The following is a 7,622-nucleotide window of genomic DNA, read 5'->3' as shown; positions in this document are numbered from 1 at the left end:
AATAAAATTTTGATTTTTTTTTGCATTTTCAAAACTTATAAAAAGGATTTTGGACTCACCATTTTCACCATTTGAGTTTGAGAGCAAAGGATTTGGAGCAAAAGGAGCAAACTTCCCATAGCCAGATTCAACCGTTCAAATTCTTCAAAAACCTCTAGGTAACTCTTATACTTAGCTTGCAATTGATTGTGACTGGTTTTAATATTTTTAATTAATGTTTCACCGTTGAATTTTTTGCCCAAAATTTCACCGCAGCGTATACGCGGGTTGGTAATATGAAACCCGCGTACACGCGGGCCCTATACGCGACTGTGTGCACAGGGACCCGCGTATATGCTGCGAACAATTTTAAACAAAAACTAACGGTTGCAAATAATTTTTTTCTCAAAATGCCGGTCACCTGGTGAGAGAGAGAACATGCAGTGGTGGATAATGAAGTCATGAACGATCCAGAAGCTTTGGATGCCCTACGGGGATGCGGTTTGCTTAAATTCTTCAAACTGTCGAATATGAAGGCAAACACACGTTTGCTTGAGATGCTCATTGATTATTGGGACGTCGAGGAGGAAGCCTTTATGATTGATCAGATGCCACTCAGGGTAGAAGTGGAGGATATCTATTTTATCACGGGCCTTTCCTGAAGGGGAGAGGTAGTACATTCCCGGGGCAGGACACGGAGCAGTCTCACGATAGAGGACTACGTACATATATATTTCCTGAGACATCCCAAGAAGGTTGGGAGCCAGATTTCTATCACACATGTGGCGAGTTTATCATTGAGGATAATCCTGTTCACCATAGCTCGAGTGAACGGATCGTCCTCTCTGCATCAGGCATCATGGCTAACCATGAGCATGGTAGTTGACTCTCTCACTACTGTGTTCGACTAATGTACTCCTCTTCTGGACAACATGAAGAGCCAACTCACTTCTATCAAGAGGGGACAAATCAAAAACTTTGGATATGGGACTATCCTATGTACTTTCTTTTTCGAGAAGGTTCTCGCACTCCGCCCCAGGGTAGCAGTTTTCATCAGCACCCCACGCGATCCACGCATGGGCCGGTGGGCTGATCTGATAAAACGTCTGGGGGGTGGGGAGGTCCCAAGGACTGCCTTTGACGATGACTTCTTCACCTGGTGGGATCAGCAGATCATCACCGTAGATGACTACCCCTATGCTGGGCTGGATTTCCGAGGAGATCCTGATCTAGCATTACCACCTAACGCAACATGGGGTGAGATTGGTAAGAATTTTATGATTTTATGATTTTTTGGATTTTTGGATTTTTCAAATATAATGATGCATTTTGAAAAATATTTTTGATGAGATTCAAATGACTGATATGACAATCATGTTCTAGACATTGGGCCGGTACGACCAGATGGGTTCCCACGGCATGGATGACGCAGCTGAGGAGCCGAAGAGGTGGCTGCTGATACAGAGCAGACTCTACATAACGTCCAGCAACACTTGGCGAGACTGAGCTGCTGAGTACCGATGGCTGCCATAGAGGACCTTCCTGAGGATATGCAGCGTCATGTGGTTGGCATGCCACGTGGCTGGGTTCGCACTTTTCGGCGTGTGGCCAATGCGATAGTTACCTACTTAGCCGCTCATCCAGAGCCAGGGCATTAGATATGTCGGACATGGTTATGGGCATTTGAGTCCCAATTTTGTATATTTTTGGAAAAACATATGTACACTCGAGACGCTTTATATATATATATATATATATATATATATATACAGTTCGACTTTTTGATGTCTGATTTTATTGTGATGAATGATTGATGTGCCAGTCTAATGCTTGATTAGCAATAGAATCAACTAACCAATTATGAGATCTTGGAATGTGAAAATAATTAATATAAGTAAATGATCTTTGCAACAACCTCACCCTTAAATACTGGCGATATAAACATGGATCCCTTACCCGATAAATGTTGTTTAATTGTGACACTATCAATTGAGAATCAAGATACACTACCAACGAGTCGATCCCATGAGAGATTGCCTCGGATAATAAATTAATAACGGTAGTATACTCAGCCATATTGTTTGAAGCAGGACCGATGCATACGCCTCTTGATACCATCAATTGACCAGTTGGATAATAAAGTACCCAAGCTGCGGAAGCGAGATTCCGAGTGTGCCGACTAGCACCATCGGCGAACCCAAAATAGACCAAGTCATCCATCAACACCTGCCACAGCAGACCAAAAAGTGCTGATATAAAAAAACTCTCGATGATATATGTACAAATATACATAAAGTACAAAGAAGCCATTGCTTTGCCAAAACTAAGCAAAGTGCTTCCTGAGTTAGAGCTCGTCAGGGGGCTCTGCCAACTTGCTCCTAGGGATGTTTATAGGTACAATGATCGAACCAATCAATATAACTCCTTCGGTGAATAACTGTATTGGAGCCAAAGGAGCCGTACAAACATCGCTAGTCAGACTGGAGGACCTAGATTCGACTTCATGCACAGGGGAATGAAAACATGACCGACGATGTAAGTCTTCCAAAGGTCAATCTACAGCCGTCATTGCTTCGAATATCGCTTCATCCGATGGAAAAACGATGTCTGAGAAATCCAATGTAGAGGTGGAATCAAGGGTTTGAATATGAGCCACATTACCATCTATCTCTTTCCCAGAGGAAGGAGTAGAATGGTTATCTGCAGAGTTATCGATAGATTCGCATCTAAGCTCTAATGCAGACATCATAGATTCTATTCCACCCGCCTTGTCATCATCTGATGTGGTCACAGATGAAGCTAAGGTTCTAGGATTCGAAGAATAAGGAGTTTGAACAAACTCTTTCTGTAAAGGGTCCCTAGAGGATGAAATTGTATCTATTCCAGTTGTAGGAGGGGGAAGATTAAACGTACCCATCAATGAAGAGTACATCCTGACTCCTAGATTCTCAGTAGGCGGACAAGGGTTACCCACTAAAGGAACAATAGAGTTAGAGCTTGCTTGAGGATCGACTGGACAATAATCCAATTGATCAACCTTAACGATTTTTCCCTCATGAGGAAACCAAATGACACAAAACAGAGTCGAAACAACGGCGTCCATTTCGTATACCCAGTTCCTTCCTAAGAGGAGATTGTAGTCTAGGTTAGCATCTATGACCTTTGTTTCTATATTAACGACCTTTCCTCCAACACATATAGGAAAGGCCAGGATAATCCCGTATGGCCTATGAGAATGACCATCAAACGTTGTCAAGAGGGTAGGTGAAGGAACAACCGACGGTGATCCAATGGCCTTCCAGCATGACATAGACATGACACACGTGGAAGCTCCCTCATCTATAACCATCCGAAAAATATTCGTTTTCTGGTAGGTAGACTTTATCTGGAAAGCCATGTGATGAGGAAGTCTCTTTTTGACATTATTCATATCAAAAGTGAGAGCTAAGGAATTACTTGGATCCATTGCCCCCATTGTCGATAGCAAGGCACTTCTTTGAGCAGGACATGACTGGAGAACCTCTAAAGCGGACATAGCACATGGACTCTGAGCCAGATCCTCAACAATGGAGTAATTCTGGGCTGCCCTAATATTAGGGTTGATAGTCGTGCGTTTAGCGGAACCTTTCGGTACCCGTGGTATAGTCTCAACAGAAGGTCGCTCAATATGAAGTGGGTTGTTAGTTTCGGGAACTGATTTACCCTTGGAAGTTTCACCTTCACCATAATCGCGTGACCGTGTGGTCACATGGACGTTAGAACCCATCATGAAAACATTTGATGACTTGTCCCCTTCCCGGTTGCCCCCTGCGGAGGATCAGGGTTTGAACTCGCGCCAGCAAGCATTTGCTGCCCTTAGGGAAAAGGGTTGGTTAACACAGCTTGGGAACTAGAAGTCCCTTGCTGCCCTAACAAGCACTAAGCGTCTTGAATCTTGGGGTAGAGGTGAGTTAAATGGTCTCCACTACATAACTTGCATGGAAACTTGACTTTCTTTCTAGACTCATTTCTACCACCACCGGCGTTGTTTCCAGATTTACTTGCATCAGGTTTCCCATCCTGGTTCTTTTTCTTACCTCGTCCTTTCTTTTTCCCATTGGAATTTTGATTTCCTTTGGGGTTATTAGATTGGACGGCGTTAATCGAAGAAGTTTGGGAAGCCGGGGAGTTAGACGATGTGACTTGGTTGTTAGAAGCAATTTGTAAAGACAACTGCTACAATTGGTTCAACAAGTTCACGGTAGTTGTGTCTACCGACCCAACGATACCATCCACGTGGGTACCTAGATTCGACTTAGCTATGTCAACCTTAGACCAAGGAGCATCTGGCCAGTATTTTTGAAGGATCCCAGACTGAGAGTAGATCAATTCTAATTGCTGGGCCCTAAAAATGGCTTGCTCCTCCGAATAGACTCCAAACATGGAGACATCCTTGGAGATCTCGGGTTGTAATGATTTCAAAAACCATTCGAGATGGTACTCCGGAGGGATTTCGGCTTTAATGAACCTCTTTCTCCGTCTCCATTCCTGAATATGGTCAGAAATGTGAGTTGCCTTATCCTGACGAAAAGTGGCCAGAAGTTCAGTTCCGGCATCATAACGGACAGGCAACTGGAAATGATTTAAGAAAATATTGGCTAAGTCAATGAAAGATGTAAAGCTGCCCCCTGGAAACTCTATATACCATTTGGCCGCATTACCAGTCAAGGTGCGTTGAAAAAGTCTCAACCTAATCGAGTCATCGATCAGAGAGTTAGATGAGCACCACAAATGGAATGTGGTTACATGGTCACCTGGGTCCTCACCGCTCTTCCCTTCGAATTTTGGAATGTCCGAAGGGAGTTTGGTTGGGACCAGAGGCCAGGCTGGATTGTACTTGATTGGATCGTTTGTTAACTTAGTGAGATCTGGCAAGTTCAACGTTGCCATAAACGGAAGCCTAGGAGGGCCTTGGGGATTCCACCCAGACTGGGTAGAACTCCCAAAGCTCTGAAAAGATTGGCCTGGATTTTGGAAGGCACCAAGCTGCCTGAAGTAACCAGCAGAACCGACTGAACCAAAAGGCAAGCCTTGTGATCCAGCAAAATTCGGAGTTTGACCAACTCCGGCCGTAAAGCCTCCATAACCAGCAAAGTTTCCTCCTAAAGGATTATAAGGAGTTGATAACCCCTGATATGGGTTCCAAGCCAAAGCTAAGGGAGGAATACTTTGAAACGAACTAACTGTGGAGTACGACCTATTCCCTTGTTGGCCGAAAGACGGATTCCCAGTTCCCGCGCCACTAACCCCAGGGTTAGTCCAACCTTGGAAAGGATTGCTGCTTTGTCCTATAGAAGAAAAAGGCATGGATCCTATTGTCGGGTTGGAATGTGGTATATGACCACTTCCGAAAGGAAAACCCTGGAATGAAGCCGATCCACCCATCATGGACGTAGCGGCACTAAACAGAACTGATGGAATACCCTGTGAGTGGGTGCCAAATGGGAAAAATCCAGAACCAAAAGCATTGGTTTGGGAATTTCCACTCGTGGACGGAATGGAGGTAGACCCAACTAAAGATGTGCTAGAAAAAGATCCAAACAAAGAAGCAGAGGAGATGGAAATTGTTCCTCCCCCCTGTACCGATGTTGGAGTGTGCATAGTTGTAGCACTTGTAGTAGAATCCATGCTTCCAGTAGTGGTCATCGATGGTAAGTGCGTAGCGTAACCTGGACTTGACGGTCTATGCGTCGGAGTCCCAACGTATTGTAATACATCTGGATGACTAGATGGTAGGGGAGAATTCAGAGCTGCTAACGACTCTAAGAGTTCTTCTACCTCTATGTTATTCTCCGCTTGAAAGAGAACTCGAGAAAGAACTGGCGTGTCCCTCTCTTGTTCTGCGGAAGTGCCAGGCCTTGCTTGAACACTAATGCCCCCGGGTGGAGGATCAATCCCCGATGCGTCAACTGCCGTGGGACGAAACCCACCAGCAGTATTACCTCTGCGCCTTCTAGGAGAAGGCTCTAAACTTGGTGGTGAAAGACCACGAAGTCTTCGAGACCTTCATGAGATAGGTCAACCACTTTGAATTTTTTGTTATGATCTAACTAAAGACTCAAAAAATTGAAAGCTAGGCCAACTAAGAGCATAGAGCACACACTATAAAGTCCCTAAAGATAACAACCAGTCAAACAACTTCCAAGTATTTCCGCTCCGGGTGATTAGGACCGGACACCAAAATACAAGAAAGTGAATTAAGGGGCCTTCCGGAGATAGTCTAGGATGATGAGGGCCTAGTCCTATCAGCGAAGGTATCAGAGGAAGTTACGCTGACCTCCTAACAATAGCCTGCGTCGGTGCAAGCCCCCAAGCTTCGCAAGGGTGCCCTCCAGTAGTACTGTCGAGAGTGATGAAACGTCGACCTCAGGTGCCACGGGATTCCCCTCCGTAGCCACCTGTGTAGATCCCTAGGAGTAGCAACTATGGATACCAACTCGTCACAGAAGCCAGGCGGAACAGTCGTGAGGTAAGTTCGGACAAGTAGGAGAGGGGGTAGCTCTCTTCCCTGTCTTCACAGACCCTCGTGCTTAACTCCCAGATCCGGAGCTTTCTTGGTCTTCCTAAAGCTATTGGATTTTCACTCGCTATTCAAACTCCTACGTTTGACGTTTATATGGCCTTGGAGAGTTAACTCTCCACTCGCCTAATCCAAGGCCCTAAAATCCTAAAATTGTTGGTGTAACTGACTTAAACAAAATTTTTTTAGTGAATTTTAGTTAGCGCTTGATTTTAAAATAGGTTGTTCTTTAAGTCACAGGGTAACGGAAGTGAAACGAGTGGTGTTTTTTGACACAAAAGAAATTAATAAAAACCTAACTACATGCACATGCACTTGTTTTCGTTTTTCGATGAAAAGTAATTTCTACAGGGTTTAGAGGAACTTCTAATAAAACAAAATTCTCTTTTCTTTTCTTTAATTCATGCTTCACACTCACAAAAGTTAACAAATCTATGAATGCCTAAAAATATATGCAAATCTATCCTAATGCAACAAACATATGCTGATGCAAGATTCAAAACTACTCTAAAAACAAGAAATGAAAGTTGCTTGCTTATCACTTTCTATTTTGCCACTTAAAATGTCTAGATGGAATATGAGATGTTACCATTCATTTCGTCTAAACACTAAAAACAAGTTCCAAGACAAACATAAAGCACTTTCATTCACTAAAAGGAAACCAAATAAAAACAAAGTTCAAGAAAGCAAAACGAAGTTTTTCAAAAAGTTTTCTTCAAAGCAACAACAAAAAAGTCTTTTCAAAAATGCTCTCAACAACACTGAAACTTTGTGATTGAAGAATAGGCAACAAACACTTTTGCAAGTTGACACCATACAATGGATGAAAACTCAACAAAAAGAAACGTGTTTAAGGATGCTCTTAACAATCAAAAGTAGCAATGAAAGCTTTGGCAACAAAAACCAAAAAGATTAAAAAGAAAAATTTCAAGAAAGTATCCATCAACAACTTTCATGAAACAAAGAAGTAGATGGCCACAAAAGTGGTTTTGTCAAGCAAACAAAAAGTCACCAAAAGCAAGATTTGACACGAAGATTGAGATCAATCTCCCTACCCTGATGAATCAGAGCAGCCAAGATTCCA

Source organism: Pinus tabuliformis, chromosome 8, assembly GCF_031772625.1.
Source record: "Pinus tabuliformis cultivar Carrire ecotype Pingquan chromosome 8, CPIR1, whole genome shotgun sequence".
Lineage (NCBI taxonomy): Eukaryota > Viridiplantae > Streptophyta > Pinopsida > Pinales > Pinaceae > Pinus > Pinus tabuliformis.
Note: the sequence above shows the minus strand (reverse complement) of the source record.